The following is a 17,550-nucleotide window of genomic DNA, read 5'->3' on the forward strand; positions in this document are numbered from 1 at the left end:
TTTACAGTATCTACACCAGACCCCACTACTCTGATTTACAGTAATTACACCAGACCCCACTACTCTGATTTACAGTAATTACACCAGACCCCACTACTCTGATTTACAGTAATTACACCAGACCCCACTACTCTGATTTACAGTAATTACACCAGACCCCACTACTCTGATTTACAGTATCTACACCAGACCCCACTACTCTGATTTACAGTATCTACACCAGACCCCACTACTCTGATTTACAGTAATTACACCAGACCGCACTACTCTGATTTACAGTAATTACACCAGACCCCACTACTCTGATTTACAGTAATTACACCAGACCCCACTACTCTGATTTACAGTATCTACACCAGACCCCACTACTCTGATTTACAGTAATTACACCAGACCCCACTACTCTGATTTACAGTATCTACACCAGACCCCACTACTCTGATTTACAGTAATTACACCAGACCCCACTACTCTGATTTACAGTAATTACACCAGACCCCACTACTCTGATTTACAGTAATTACACCAGACCCCACTACTCTGATTTACAGTAATTACACCAGACCCCACTACTCTGATTTACAGTAATTACACCAGACCCCACTACTCTGATTTACAGTAATTACACCAGACCCCACTACTCTGATTTACAGTAATTACACCAGACCCCACTACTCTGATTTACAGTATTTACACCAGACCCCACTACTCTGATTTACAGTAATTACACCAGACCCCACTACTCTGATTTACAGTATTTACACCAGACCCCACTACTCTGATTTACAGTAATTACACCAGACCCCACTACTCTGATTTACAGTAATTACACCAGACCCCACTACTCTGATTTACAGTATTTACACCAGACCCCACTACTCTGACTATCTGTGGGGGGCGCCAAGCCAGCTAGTCTCCTCTCTGTCCTGTTGGCAGCCAGCCGGTCCTCTGTTTAGGAGCTCTGATCACAGTGTGTGTGTGTGTGTGTGTGTGTCTGTGTGTCTGTGTGTGTGTGTGTGTGTGTGTGTGTTGCAGCCATCCATCCCTGTGGTTAGTAGCTCTGATGGCAGCACCGTGTGTTAGGTCAGAAACAATAACAAACACCTGGGGTTAAGCTCCCTGGGGTTAAGCTCCCTGGGGTTAAGCTCCCTGGGGTTAAGTTAATCATGAAGTCGTAGTAATGATAACTGGGAACTTTGGTTTTAGAAGTGACTATTATTATTATATAAACAATCCAAACAGCCTACCCGACCGCTCGGAGGCGTCCGCATGGTCCCAAAGCACACCGTTGTCTCGTTTTGTATCACATTCCAATGATAAAACTGGGGGGGGGGGACAAAAACGCAATTTCCGCAGTGAAAGTTGCGCCCCTGAATGATAACATTGTGAACAGTGAGCGATTCTTCATTTTGTTCAAATGAATCTGTCAAATGATCTACACTGCTCAAAAAAATAAAGGGAACACTTAAACAATACAATGTAACTCCAAGTCAATCACACTTCTGTGAAATCAAACTGTCCACTTAGGAAGCAACACTGATTGACAATACATTTCACATGCTGTTGTGCAAATGGAATAGACAACAGGTGGAAATTATAGGCAATTAGCAAGACACCCCCAATAAAGGAGTGATTCTGCAGGTGGTGACCACAGACCACTTCTCAGTTCCTATGCTTCCTGGCTGATGTTTTGGTCACTTTTGAATACTGGCGATGCTTTCACTCTAGTGGTAGCATGAGACGGAGTCTACAACCCACACAAGTGGCTCAGGTAGTGCAGCTCATCCAGGATGGCACATCAATGCAAGCTGTGGCAAGAAGGTTTGCTGTGTCTGTCAGCGTAGTGTCCAGAGCATGGAGGCGCTACCAGGAGACAGGCCAGTACATCAGGAGACGTGGAGGAGGCCGTAGGAGGGCAACAACCCAGCAGCAGGACCGCTACCTCCGCCTTTGTGCAAGGAGGAGCAGGGGGAGCACTGCCAGAGCCCTGCAAAATGACCTCCAGCAGGCCACAAATGTGCATGTGTCTGCTCAAACGGTCAGAAACAGACTCCATGAGGGTGGTATGAGGGCCCGACATCCACAGGTGGGGGTTGTGCTTACAGCCCAACACCGTGCAGGATGTTTGGCATTTGCCAGAGAACACCAAGATTGGCAAATTTGCTACTGGCGCCCTGTGCTCTTCACAGATGAAAGCAGGTTCACACTGAGCACATGTGACAGACGTGACAGAGTCTGGAGATGCCGTGGAGAACGTTCTGCTGCCTGCAACATCTTCCAGCATGACCGGTGGGTCAGTCATGGTGTGGGGTGGCATTTCTTTGGGGGCCGCACAGCCCTCCATGTGCTCGCCAGAGGTAGCCTGACTGCCATTAGGTACCGAGATGAGATCCTCAGACCCCTTGTGAGACCATATGCTGGTGCGGTTGGCCCTGGGTTCCTCCTAATGCAAAACAATGCTAGACCTCATGTGGCTGGAGTGTGTCAGCAGTTCCTGCAAGAGGAAGGCATTGATGCTATGGACTGGCCCGCCCGTTCCCCAGACCTGAATCCAATTGAGCACATCTGGGACATCATGTCTCGCTCCAGACTGTCCAGGAGTTTAGTCCAGGTCTGGGAGGAGATCCCTCAAGAGACCATCCGCCACCTCATCAGGAGCATGCCCAGGCGTTGTAGGGAGGTCATACAGGCACGTGGAGGCCACACACACTACTGAGCCTCATTTTGACTTGTTTTAAGGACATTACATCAAAGTTGGATCAGCCTGTAGTGTGGTTTTCCACTTTAATTTTGAGGGTGACTCCAAATCTAGACCTCCATGGGTTGATAAATTTGATTTCCATTGATAATTTTTGTGTGATTTTTGTTGTCAGCACATTCAACTATGTAAAGAGTGGTCCTCTGTAGCTCAGCTGGTAGAGCACGGCGCTTGTAACGCCAAGGTAGTGGGTTCGATCCCCGGGACCACCCATACACAAAAATGTATGCACGCATGACTGTAAGTCGCTTTGGATAAAAGCGTCTGCTAAATGGCATATTATTAAAGAATAAAGTATTTAATAAGATTATTTCATTCATTCAGATCTAGGATGTGTTATTTTAATGTTCCCTTTATTTTTTTGAGCAGTGTGTACTACCCTCGGTGAGAAGGCCTGTTTGTTTCCTGACCTTGACTACCACGACTGAAACCTGACCACAGACACATGAGCCTCATTTAGAAGTTGCCATTATGTCTGTAATGCTGCTAAAGATCCACCTCCATTCCAGCACTCCATTAAAGCCAGTAGCATCATTCACAGACTAGCACGGGGGTCACTCACACCGTATTAAAAATATAGCTTTTGTAACTGAGCGTCTTGTGACTTTAAATAGTTAATCTACTTAATGTCACTGGGACAGTCAGGCTATTACCAGTTTAAGGGAAAAGGGTTTGGAATAAATAACCTGGATCTACAGATGATGATGATAATAAAATGCTTATAATCCAAGCTGTTTGTCCCTTCCCCTGACTCTGCCTAGGCTCTGACAAGGTTTGGACTAGATGGGATACAGCTTTTGTCATAATTGTAGTATTTAGTTTTTATCAGCAGGATACTCTTCCTGAGGTCCAAACAGGGTTAAAACAGTTACATCACAACAACAGCCTACATCATCAATAACACAATACATCATACAATACATTATTACACATTTACAATATAAAATCCACAATACCACAACATTACTGTGTGTGTGTAGAGTGCACGTGTTAGTGTGTGTGTGTGTGTGTGTGCGTCTCTTCACAGTCTGCGTTGTGCCGTGAGGTGTTGTTTTTTTAAAATCTGATTTTACTGCTCGCTTGAGAAACCTGATGTGGAAGAGAGTTCCATGTAGTCATGGCTCTATGTAGAACTGCGTGTTTCCCGAAATCTGTTCTGGACTTGGGGACTGTGAAGAGACCCCTGGTGGCATGTCTTGTGGGGGTATGTATGGGTGTCTGAGCTGTGTGTTAGCTGTTTGAACAGACAGTTTGGCGCTTTCAACACGCCAACACCTCTCATAAAGACCAGTAGTGATGAAGTCAATCTCTCCTCTACTTTGAGCCAGAAGAGATTTACAAGAAATGTTATTGATAATAGCTCTCTGTGTAGAACTAAATCAACAGCTTCATACTCACATTGAAGCTGACTGCATTACTCTAGGAAGGCAGAGTTTTGTCACTGTGCTTCTACTTGTTCTTGGGGGGGCCTTGCTTCCTTGGTTACCATAAAACACCATAATAAAGTACCTGGTGACATAAATACATTTGATTGATTGGGTAATTGGTTGCTTTATTAATTGATAAATGTGTTAATTTGTTGAAGGCTGCAGTGTCCTGTACTCCATTACCTCCCATGAAGAGACAGGGCTACTTCACATAACAACAGGAGGGCAGTGTCCTGTTCTCCATTACCTCCCATGAAGAGACAGGGCTACTTCACATAACAACAAGAGGGCAGTGTCCTGTTCTCCATTACCTCCCATGAAGAGACAGGGCTACTTCACATAACAACAAGAGGGCTGTGTCCTGTTCTCCATTACCTCCCATGAAGAGACAGGGCTACTTCACATAACAACAGGAGGGCAGTGTCCTGTTCTCCATTACCTCCCATGAAGAGACAGGGCTACTTCACATAACAACAGGAGGGCAGTGTCCTGTTCTCCATTACCTCCCATGAAGAGACAGGGCTACTTCACATAACAACAGGAGGGCAGTGTCCTGTTCTCCATTACCTCCCATGAAGAGACAGGGCTACTTCACATAACAACAAGAGGGCAGTGTCCTGTTCTCCATTACCTCCCATGAAGAGACAGGGCTACTTCACATAACAACAAGAGGGCAGTGTCCTGTTCTCCATTACCTCCCATGAAGAGACAGGGCTACTTCACATAACAACAGGAGGGCAGTGTCCTGTTCTCCATTACCTCCCATGAAGAGACAGGGCTACTTCACATAACAACAAGAGGGCAGTGTCCTGTTCTCCATTACCTCCCATGAAGAGACAGGGCTACTTCACATAACAACAAGAGGGCAGTGTCCTGTTCTCCATTACCTCCCATGAAGAGACAGGGCTACTTCACATAACAACAAGAGGGCAGTGTCCTGTTCTCCATTACCTCCCATGAAGAGACAGGGCTACTTCACATAACAACAAGAGGGCAGTGTCCTGTTCTCCATTACCTCCCATGAAGAGACAGGGCTACTTCACATAACAACAAGTGGGCAGTGTCCTGTTCTCCATTACCTCCCATGAAGAGACAGGGCTACTTCACATAACAACAAGTGGGCAGTGTCCTGTACTCCATTACCTCCCATGAAGAGACAGGGCTACTTCACATAACAACAAGTGGGCAGTGTCCTGTACTCCATTACCTCCCATGAAGAGACAGGGCTACTTCACATAACAACAAGAGGGCAGTGTCCTGTTCTCCATTACCTCCCATGAAGAGACAGGGCTACTTCACATAACAACAAGAGGGCAGTGTCCTGTACTCCATTACCTCCCATGAAGAGACAGGGCTACTTCACATAACAACAAGTGGGCAGTGTCCTGTTCTCCATTACCTCCCATGAAGAGACAGGGCTACTTCACATAACAACAAGTGGGCAGTGTCCTGTTCTCCATTACCTCCCATGAAGAGACAGGGCTACTTCACATAACAACAAGAGGGCAGTGTCCTGTACTCCATTACCTCCCATGAAGAGACAGGGCTACTTCACATAACAACAAGTGGGCAGTGTCCTGTTCTCCATTACCTCCCATGAAGAGACAGGGCTACTTCACATAACAACAAGTGGGCAGTGTCCTGTTCTCCATTACCTCCCATGAAGAGACAGGGCTACTTCACATAACAACAAGTGGGCAGTGTCCTGTACTCCATTACCTCCCATGAAGAGACAGGGCTACTTCACATAACAACAAGTGGGCAGTGTCCTGTACTCCATTACCTCCCATGAAGAGACAGGGCTACTTCACATAACAACAAGAGGGCAGTGTCCTGTTCTCCATTACCTCCCATGAAGAGACAGGGCTACTTCACATAACAACAAGAGGGCAGTGTCCTGTACTCCATTACCTCCCATGAAGAGACAGGGCTACTTCACATAACAACAAGTGGGCAGTGTCCTGTTCTCCATTACCTCCCATGAAGAGACAGGGCTACTTCACATAACAACAAGAGGGCAGTGTCCTGTACTCCATTACCTCCCATGAAGAGACAGGGCTACTTCACATAACAACAAGAGGGCAGTGTCCTGTACTCCATTACCTCCCATGAAGAGACAGGGCTACTTCACATAACAACAAGAGGGCAGTGTCCTGTACTCCATTACCTCCCATGAAGAGACAGGGCTACTTCACATAACAACAGGAGGGCAGTGTCCTGTACTCCATTACCTCCCATGAAGAGACAGGGCTACTTCACATAACAACAGGAGGGCAGTGTCCTGTTCTCCATTACCTCCCATGAAGAGACAGGGCTACTTCACATAACAACAGGAGGGCAGTGTCCTGTTCTCCATTACCTCCCATGAAGAGACAGGGCTACTTCACATAACAACAGGAGGGCAGTGTCCTGTTCTCCATTACCTCCCATGAAGAGACAGGGCTACTTCACATAACAACAAGAGGGCAGTGTCCTGTTCTCCATTACCTCCCATGAAGAGACAGGGCTACTTCACATAACAACAAGAGGGCTGTGTCCTGTTCTCCATTACCTCCCATGAAGAGACAGGGCTACTTCACATAACAACAGGAGGGCAGTGTCCTGTTCTCCATTACCTCCCATGAAGAGACAGGGCTACTTCACATAACAACAGGAGGGCAGTGTCCTGTTCTCCATTACCTCCCATGAAGAGACAGGGCTACTTCACATAACAACAAGAGGGCAGTGTCCTGTTCTCCATTACCTCCCATGAAGAGACAGGGCTACTTCACATAACAACAAGAGGGCAGTGTCCTGTTCTCCATTACCTCCCATGAAGAGACAGGGCTACTTCACATAACAACAAGAGGGCAGTGTCCTGTTCTCCATTACCTCCCATGAAGAGACAGGGCTACTTCACATAACAACAAGAGGGCAGTGTCCTGTTCTCCATTATGTCTATTATTAGAGAATGGCTGTATTGTGTATCAGTCACCATGGGGGCTGGTGGGACATCAGACAGAGGAGGATTGTTACATTACAGTCATTTTTAAAGATGCTCTTATCCAGAACGACTTACGGTAAGTAGTGACTGCATACATATTTCTTACTGGTCCCCCACGGGAATCGAACCCACAACCCTGGCATTGCAAGCGGCATGCTCTACCAACTACACAATACAATGTCACGCTAACGCAAAGATTCATCAGAATGCCTTCGTCAGCATAGATCCCCCAACACCAACTGTAAATTATTGATTTTGACAGTGATGCTTTTGGACAAAACTATGAGACTTTTCACCTGATGGTCATCAATAAGTCATGTGATTAAATTATTGGTCATATCTGTGAATGACAACCTCAGCAGACAATGAAGAGATTATAGATCATATATATATATATATATATATATATATATATATATATATATATATATATAGAGAGAGAGAGAGAGAGAGAGAGAGAGAGAGAGAGAGAGAGAGAGAGAGAGAGAGAGAGAGAGAGAGAGAGAGAGAGAGAGAGAGAAACATAGAGACCCAGAAAACCTGAGCCTACGCCTTCACTATGGTGAATCACTAAAACAATACAGAAATACACTACGGAAAAAGAAGGAACAGCATGTCAGAAATCAGCTCAATGTAATTGAAGAATTCATAGACTCTAACCACTTCTGGGAAAATTGGAAAACACTTAATAAACAACAACACTGTCACGCTCGTCGTATGAGTGAGTAGACCAAGGCGCAGCGTGTGAAACAAACATGACTTTAATTAGTTAAAGTTATAAACAAAACACGACTCGTGAAGTCCACGGTGACAAAATACCGACACGGAACAAAAACCCACAAACACAAAGTGAAACACCGACAGTTAAATATGGCTCCCAATCAGAGACAACCAGCCGACAGCTGACACTCGTTGCCTCTGATTGGGAGTCACACAGGCAAACATAGAAACAGACAACCTAGAACACCCAACAATGAAACAGAACACATAGAATGAACACACCCTGGCTCAACATAATGAGTCCCAGAGCCAGGGTGTGACAGTACCCCCCCCTAAAGGCGCGGACTGCGACCGCGCCTAAATACGAGCCAAAAACAGGGGAGGGCTGGGTGGGCATTCCTCCTCGGCGGCGGCTCCGGCTCCGGCCTTGCCCACCACCCTCCAACAAATCCCCCATAGCGCCCCTGGTCCGGTCTGGCCCCGCTGGCTGGAGCTGGACTGGACGTAGCAGGAGCGGTAGGCTTCAGCTCCTTAGTGGAGTAGTTGAGCGGTACCTGAATTGGCACCGATGACTCAGGCACGGGTTGTGCCGGACTGACGACTCGCTCCCCTGGCTTGGTGCGAGTAGCAGGAACGGGCTGGACCAGGCTGACGACTCGCACCCCTGGCTTGGTGCGAGTAGCAGGAACGTTCTGGACCAGGCTGACGACTCGCACCCCTGGCTTGGTGCGAGTAGCAGGAACAGGCCGGGCCGGGCTGGCGACGCGCACCGTAGGTTTGGTGCGAGTGGCAGGAACAGGCCGGGCCGGGCTGGCGACGCGCACCGTAGGTTTGGTGCGAGTTGCAGGAACAGGCCGAGCCGGGCTGGCGACGCGCACCGTAGGTTTGGTGCGAGTGGCAGGAACAGGCCGGGCCGGGCTGGCGACGCACACCGTAGGTTTGGTGCGTGGAGCAGGAACAGGCCGGGCTGGGCTGGCGACGCACCCCGTAGGTTTGGTGCGTGGAGCAGGGACAGGCCGGGCTGGGCTGGCGACGCACCCCGTAGGCTTGGTGCGTGGAGCAGGGACAGGCCGGGCTGGGCTGGCGACGCACCCCGTAGGTTTGGTGCGTGGAGCAGGGACAGGCCGGGCTGGGCTGGCGACGCACACCATAGGCTTTGTGCGTGGAGCAGGAACAGGCCGGGCTGGGCTGGCGACGCACCCCGTAGGCTTGGTGCGTGGAGCAGGGACAGGCCGAACCGGGCTGTGGAGACGGATAGGAGCCCTGGAGTGAAGAGCGGCCACAACCCGTCCTGGCTGAATGCCTACCCTCACACACTCTGTGTGTGGCATCCGCACAGGACGTACAGGGCGGTGTATCCGTAACCTGGTGGCTTCCAGAATCCGCCCCTCTTTTGCCTCCGTCAGCCCCGTCGTCCATGCCGTGTGCTCCCCCCTAAAAAAAATTTTGGGTTGCCTCTCGTCAGTCTCACTCCATGGCCGGCGATCCTCCCATGTCCAGTCTGCCTGCTCCTGGACACGCTGCTTGGTCCTTGTATGGTGGGTTTTTCTGTCACGCTCGTCGTATGAGTGAGTAGACCAAGGCGCAGCGTGTGAAACAAACATGACTTTAATTAGTTAAAGTTATAAACAAAACACGACTCGTGAAGTCCACAGTGACAAAATACCGACACGGAACAAAAACCCACAAACACAAAGTGAAACACCGACAGTTAAATATGGCTCCCAATCAGAGACAACCAGCCGACAGCTGACACTCGTTGCCTCTGATTGGGAGTCACACAGGCAAACATAGAAACAGACAACCTAGAACACCCAACAATAAAACAGAACACATAGAATGAACACACCCTGGCTCAACATAATGAGTCCCAGAGCCAGGGTGTGACAGTAACCCCCCTAAAGGCGCGGACTGCGACCGCGCCTAAATACGAGCCAAAAACAGGGGAGGGCTGGGTGGGCATTCCTCCTCGGCGGCGGCTCCGGCTCCGGCCTTGCCCACCACCCTCCAACAAATCCCCCATAGCGCCCCTGGTCCGGTCTGGCCCCGCTGGCTGGAGCTGGACTGGACGTAGCAGGAGCGGTAGGCTTCAGCTCCTTAGTGGAGTAGTTGAGCGGTACCTGAATTGTCACCGATGACTCAGGCACGGGTTGTGCCGGACTGACGACTCGCTCCCCTGGCTTGGTGCGAGTAGCAGGAACGGGCTGGACCAGGCTGACGACTCGCACCCCTGGCTTGGTGCGAGTAGCAGGAACGTTCTGGACCAGGCTGACGACTCGCACCCCTGGCTTGGTGCGAGTGGCAGGAACAGGCCGGGCCGGGCTGGCGACGCGCACCGTAGGTTTGGTGCGAGTGGCAGGAACAGGCCGGGCCGGGCTGGCGACGCGCACCGTAGGTTTGGTGCGAGTGGCAGGAACAGGCCGAGCCGGGCTGGCGACGCGCACCGTAGGTTTGGTGCGAGTGGCAGGAACAGGCCGGGCCGGGCTGGCGACGCACACCGTAGGTTTGGTGCGTGGAGCAGGAACAGGCCGGGCTGGGCTGGCGACGCACCCCGTAGGTTTGGTGCGTGGAGCAGGGACAAGCCGGGCTGGGCTGGCGACGCACCCCGTAGGCTTGGTGCGTGGAGCAGGGACAGGCCGGGCTGGGCTGGCGACGCACCCCGTAGGTTTGGTGCGTGGAGCAGGGACAGGCCAGGCTGGGCTGGCGACGCACACCGTAGGCTTGGTGCGTGGAGCAGGAACAGGCCGGGCTGGGCTGGCGACGCACCCCGTAGGCTTGGTGCGTGGAGCAGGGACAGGCCGAACCGGGCTGTGGAGACGGATAGGAGCCCTGGAGTGAAGAGCGGCCACAACCCGTCCTGGCTGAATGCCTACCCTCACACACTCTGTGTGAGGCATCCGCACAGGACGTACAGGGCGGTGTATCCGTAACCTGGTGGCTTCCAGAATCCGCCCCTCTTTTGCCTCCGTCAGCCCCGTCGTCCATGCCGTGTGCCCCCCCCTAAAAATTTTTTGGGGTTGCCTCTCGTCAGTCTCACTCCATGGCCGGCGATCCTCCCATGTCCAGTCTGCCTGCTCCTGGACACGCTGCTTGGTCCTTGTATGGTGGGTTTTTCTGTCACGCTCGTCGTATGAGTGAGTAGACCAAGGCGCAGCGTGTGAAACAAACATGACTTTAATTAGTTAAAGTTATAAACAAAACACGACTCGTGAAGTCCACGGTGACAAAATACCGACACGGAACAAAAACCCACAAACACAAAGTGAAACACCGACAGTTAAATATGGCTCCCAATCAGAGACAACCAGCCGACAGCTGACACTCGTTGCCTCTGATTGGGAGTCACACAGGCAAACATAGAAACAGACAACCTAGAACACCCAACAATGAAACAGAACACATAGAATGAACACACCCTGGCTCAACATAATGAGTCCCAGAGCCAGGGTGTGACAGTACCCCCCCCTAAAGGCGCGGACTGCGACCGCGCCTAAATACGAGCCAAAAACAGGGGAGGGCTGGGTGGGCATTCCTCCTCGGCGGCGGCTCCGGCTCCGGCCTTGCCCACCACCCTCCAACAAATCCCCCATAGCGCCCCTGGTCCGGTCTGGCCCCGCTGGCTGGAGCTGGACTGGACGTAGCAGGAGCGGTAGGCTTCAGCTCCTTAGTGGAGTAGTTGAGCGGTACCTGAATTGGCACCGATGACTCAGGCACGGGTTGTGCCGGACTGACGACTCGCTCCCCTGGCTTGGTGCGAGTAGCAGGAACGGGCTGGACCAGGCTGACGACTCGCACCCCTGGCTTGGTGCGAGTAGCAGGAACGTTCTGGACCAGGCTGACGACTCGCACCCCTGGCTTGGTGCGAGTAGCAGGAACAGGCCGGGCCGGGCTGGCGACGCGCACCGTAGGTTTGGTGCGAGTGGCAGGAACAGGCCGGGCCGGGCTGGCGACGCGCACCGTAGGTTTGGTGCGAGTGGCAGGAACAGGCCGGGCCGGGCTGGCGACGCGCACCGTAGGTTTGGTGCGAGTGGCAGGAACAGGCCGGGCCGGGCTGGCGACGCACACCGTAGGTTTGGTGCGTGGAGCAGGAACAGGCCGGGCTGGGCTGGCGATGCACCCCGTAGGTTTGGTGCGTGGAGCAGGGACAGGCCGGGCTGGGCTGGCGACGCACCCCGTAGGCTTGGTGCGTGGAGCAGGGACAGGCCGGGCTGGGCTGGCGACGCACCCCGTAGGTTTGGTGCGTGGAGCAGGGACAGGCCGGGCTGGGCTGGCGACGCACACCGTAGGCTTTGTGCGTGGAGCAGGAACAGGCCGGGCTGGGCTGGCGACGCACCCCGTAGGCTTGGTGCGTGGAGCAGGGACAGGCCGAACCGGGCTGTGGAGACGGATAGGAGCCCTGGAGTGAAGAGCGGCCACAACCCGTCCTGGCTGAATGCCTACCCTCACACACTCTGTGTGAGGCATCCACACAGGACGTACAGGGCGGTGTATCCGTAACCTGGTGGCTTCCAGAATCCGCCCCTCTTTTTCCTCCGTCAGCCCCGTCGTCCATGCCGTGTGCCCCCCCCCAAAAAATGTTTTGGGTTGCCTCTCGTCAGTCTCACTCCATGGCCGGCGATCCTCCCATGTCCAGTCTGCCTGCTCCTGGACACGCTGCTTGGTCCTTGTATGGTGGGTTTTTCTGTCACGCTCGTCGTATGAGTGAGTAGACCAAGGCGCAGCGTGTGAAACAAACATGACTTTAATTAGTTAAAGTTATAAACAAAACACGACTCGTGAAGTCCACGGTGACAAAATACCGACACGGAACAAAAACCCACAAACACAAAGTGAAACACCGACAGTTAAATATGGCTCCCAATCAGAGACAACCAGCCGACAGCTGACACTCGTTGCCTCTGATTGGGAGTCACACAGGCAAACATAGAAACAGACAACCTAGAACACCCAACAATGAAACAGAACACATAGAATGAACACACCCTGGCTCAACATAATGAGTCCCAGAGCCAGGGTGTGACAAACACGAAGAGTTATCTATCCAAAACTGAGATTTTGGCTCTATAACAAAGAACAAACAGCAAAAAAATATACATGATCAAATGCAAATCTTAGAATCAACTATTAAAGACTACCAGAACCCACTGGATTCTTCAATTACACTGAATGAACTACAGGACAAAATACAAACCCTGCAACCCAAAAAGTCCTGTGGTGTTGATGGTATCCTCAATGAAATAATAAAATATACAGACCACAAATTCCAATTGGCTATACTTAAAACTCTTTAACATCATCCTTAGCTCTGGCATCTTCCCCAATATTTGGAACCAAGGACTGATCACCCCAATCCACAAAAGTGGAGACAAATTTGACCCCAATAACTACCGTGGGATATGCGTCAACAGCAACCTTGGGAAAATCCTCTGCATTATCATTAACAGCAGACTAGTTCATTTCCTCAGTGAAAACAATGTACTGAGCAAATGTCAAATTGTCTTTCTACCAATTTACAGTACGACAGACCACGTATTCACCCTGCACACCCTAACTGAAAAACAAACAAACCAAAACAAAGGCAAAGTCTTCTCATGCTTTGTTGATTTCAAAAAAGCTTTTGACTTAATTTGGCATGAGGGTCTGCTATACAAATTGATGGAAAGAGGTGTTGGGGGGGAAAACATACGACATTATACAATCCATGTACACAAACAACAAGTGTGCGGTTAAAATTGGCAAAAAACACACAGATTTCTTTCCACAGGGCCGTGGGGTGAGACAGGGATGTTTGCTGATGATCTGGTGCTTCTGTCACCAACCAAGGAGGGCCTACAGCAGCACCTAGAACTTCTGCACAGATTCTGTCAGACCTGGGCCCTGACAGTAAATCTCAGTAAGACAAAAATAATGGTGTTCCAAAAAAGGTCCAGTTGCCAGGACCACAAATACAAATTCCATCCGTTGCCCTAGAGCACACAAAAAACTATACATACCTCGGCCTAAACATCAACGCCACAGGTAACTTCCACAAAGCTGTGAACGATCTGAGAGACAAGGCAAGAAGGGCCTTCTATGCCATCAAAAGGAAGACAGACTCTCTCTATCTCTGTCTCTCTCAGACAGACAGACAGACACAGAGAGAGAGAGAGAGAGAGAGAGAGAGAGAGAGAGAGAGAGAGAGAGAGAGAGAGAGAGAGAGAGAGAGAGAGAGAGAGAGAGAGAGAAGTTTGTGCTCAGTACAAACTGCCAGTTGGTCAGTAGTATCTCAGTCCCCTTGATAATAGCAGGTTTAAACTTATTTCCTCCAGCACTGGATTTGAAATGATACAATGACTATGAGGTTAAAGTGCAGACTGTCAGTTTTAATTTGAGGGTATTTTCATCCATATCGGGTGAAACGTTTAGAAATGACAGCACTTTTTGTACATAGTCCCCCCCATTTTAGGGGACCAAAATTATTGGGACAAATTCACTTATGTGTATTAAAGTAGTCAAAAGTTTAGTATTTGGTCCCTTATTCCCAACATGCAATGATTACTTCAAGGTTGTGACTCTACAAACTTGTTGGATGCATTTGCTGTTTGTTTTGGCTGTGTTTCAGATTATTTTGTGCCCAATAGAAATGAATGGTAAATAATGTATTGTGTCATTTTGGAGTCTCCTTTATTGTAAATAAGAATATAATATTTTTCTAAACACTTCTATATTAATGTGGATGCTACCATGGTTACGGATAATCCTGAATAATGATGAGTGAGAAAGTTCTCACTTGGATTGAGGTCTGGGCTTTGACTAGTCCATTCCAAGACATTTAAATGTTTCCCCTTAAACCACTCAAGTGTTGATTTAGCAGTATGCTTAGGGTCATTGTCCTGCTGGAAGGTAAACCAACGTCCCAGTCTCAAATCTCTGGAAGACTGAAACAGGTTTCCCTCAAGAATTTCCCTATATTTAGCGCCATCCATCATTCCTTCAATTCTGACCAGTTTCCCAGTCCCTGCCGATGAAAAACATCCCCACAGCATGATGCTGCCACCACCATGCTTCACTGTGGGGATGGTGTTCTCGGGGTGATGAGAGGTGTTGGGTTTGCGCCAGACATAGCGTTTTCCTTGATGGCCAAAAAGCTCAATTTTAGTCTCATCTGACCAGAGTACCTTCTTCCATATGTTTGGGGAGTCTCCCACATGCCTTCTGGCGAACACCAAATGTGTTTTCTTATTTTTTTCATTAAGCAATGGCTTTTTTCTGGCCACTCTTCCGTAAAGCCCAGCTCTGTGGAGTGTACGGCTTAGTGGTCCTATGGACAGATACTCCAATTTCTGCTGTGGAGCTTTGCAGCTCCTTCAGGATCATCTTTGGTCTCTTTGTTGCCTCTCTAATTAATGCCCTCCTTGCCTGGTCCGTGAGTTTTGGTGGGCGGCCCTCTCTTGGCAGGTTTGTTGTGGTGCCATATTCTTTCAATTTTTTAATAATGGATTTAATGGTGCTCCGTGGGATGTTCAAAGTTTCTGATATTTTTTTTATAACCCAACCCTGATCTGTACTTCTCCACAACTTTGTCCCTGACCTGTTTGGAGAGCTCCTTGGTCTTCATGGTGCAGCTTGCTTGGTGGTGCCCCTTGCTTAGTGGTGTTGCAGATTCTGGGGCCTTTCAGAACCAGTGTGTATATATACTGAGATCATGTGACAGATCATGTGACACTTAAATAAAGTCCACCTGTGTGCAATCTAACTAATTATGTGACTTCTGAAGGTAATTGGTTGCACCAGATCTTATTTAGGGGCTTCATAGCAAAGTGGGTGAATACATATGCACTCACCACTTTTCCGTAATTTATTTTTTCGAATTTTTTGAAATAAGTTATTTTTTTCATTACACTTCACCAATTTGGACTATTTTGTGTATGTCCATTACATGAAATCCAAATAAAAATCAATTTAAATTACAGGTTGTAATGCAACAAAAACGCCAAGGGGGATGAATACTTTTGCAAGTACTGTATTATGTATCCCTAAGGATGAGCTGGCCAATCAGCAGTCTAGAGGACTATGAGCTGGCCAATCAGCAGTCTAGAGGACGATGAGCTGGCCAATCAGCAGTCTAGAGGATGATGAGCTGGCTAATCAGCAGTCTAGAGGACGATGAGCTGGCCAATCAGCAGTCTAGAGGACGATGAGCTGGCCAATCAGCAGTCTAGAGGACGATGAGCTGGCCAATCAGCAGTCTAGAGGACGATGAGCTGGCCAATCAGCAGTCAACACTGTTGTTGGGGTACACCCACACCATTCCAATAGAAAAGCTGCTTTTTAACTAAATTAAATTAAAACTTGGAAGGAAAACTATTTCCCTCATATTGTAAGTAATTATAGGTAATATTTCACAGAAATCTGGAAACACTGGGCAGTTACTTTAAGTAAAGCTAGTGAGAGACCTTGAAGATTAATTTGTCTAATCTTTCGTGTGTGTGTGTACTATGCAGTGCACTGGAACAATCATAGAATACTAAAACCTTCAATAATATTTACACTGAACAAAAATATAAATGCAACATTCATCAATTTCAAAGATTTTACTGAGTTACAGTTCATATAAGGAAATCCGTCAACAGTTCATACAAGGAAATCAGTCAATTGAAATAACTTCATTAGGCCCTAACATGACTGGGAATACAGATATGCATCTGTTGGTCACAGATACCTTTTTAGAAAAGGTAGGGGCGTGGATCAGAAAACCAGTCAGTCTCTGGTGTGACCACCATTTGTCTCATGCAGCGTGACACATCTCCTTTGCATAGAGTTGATCAGGCTGTTGATTGTGGCCTCTTCAATGGCTGTGCGAAGTTGCTGGATAATGGTGGGAACTGGAACACGCTGTCGTACACGTCAATCCAGAGCATCCTAAACATGCTCAATGGGTGACATGTCTGGTGAGTATGCAGGCCATGGGAGAACTGGGACACTTTCAGCTTCCAGGAATTGTGTACAGATCCTTGCGACATGGGGCCGTGCAAGTCTCTAAAACCTCTGCACCAATCACAAGGGCCTATAACTCCCCCTTAGGCATTTTGTATCACTACACAGTTCCTTAACATTTTCTTTATTTTCTAATCATGAAGCTCCTAGGGGGTTTGGTTCTCCATCCTGAATATGAACAATTTGACAAATCATTCCCCCTAGACAACAGGCCTAATGTCTTGTGCATATTCATAGCGTTTTTTTTAAAATTTCCAATCAAAGCGTCTAGCAGGGTGGGTCCCTGGTGTGGCAGCTGTGCATGTATCTCTCCTTCCTTCTCTCTCCCTCCCTCTCTCTCTCTCTGCATGATTTATGCTGTTTAGTTCACAGTTGTTTGGATGCAGCATCTGCCTCTGAGAGGTGTGGGACTGGGGGCGGGAGGTATGGGGGGGGGGGAGGTATGGGGGGGGGGAGGTATGGGGGGGGCGGGAGGTATGGGGGGGGCGGGAGGTATGGGGGGGGGAGGTATGGGGGGGGCGGGAGGTATGGGGGGGGGAGGTATGGGGGGGGGGGGGACCTGTCTGTCCAAATGGAGGAACAGTATGGTAGCGCCAGATGTGATGTGCTGCTGGATGCTGTATGTATTGTACAGTAAGGGGGAAAAAGTATTTGATCCGCTGCTTTTGTACGGTTTGCCCACTGAC

Source organism: Coregonus lavaretus (assembly GCF_964263955.1).
Source record: "Coregonus lavaretus genome assembly, chromosome: 21".
Classification (NCBI taxonomy): Eukaryota; Metazoa; Chordata; class Actinopteri; order Salmoniformes; family Salmonidae; genus Coregonus; species Coregonus lavaretus.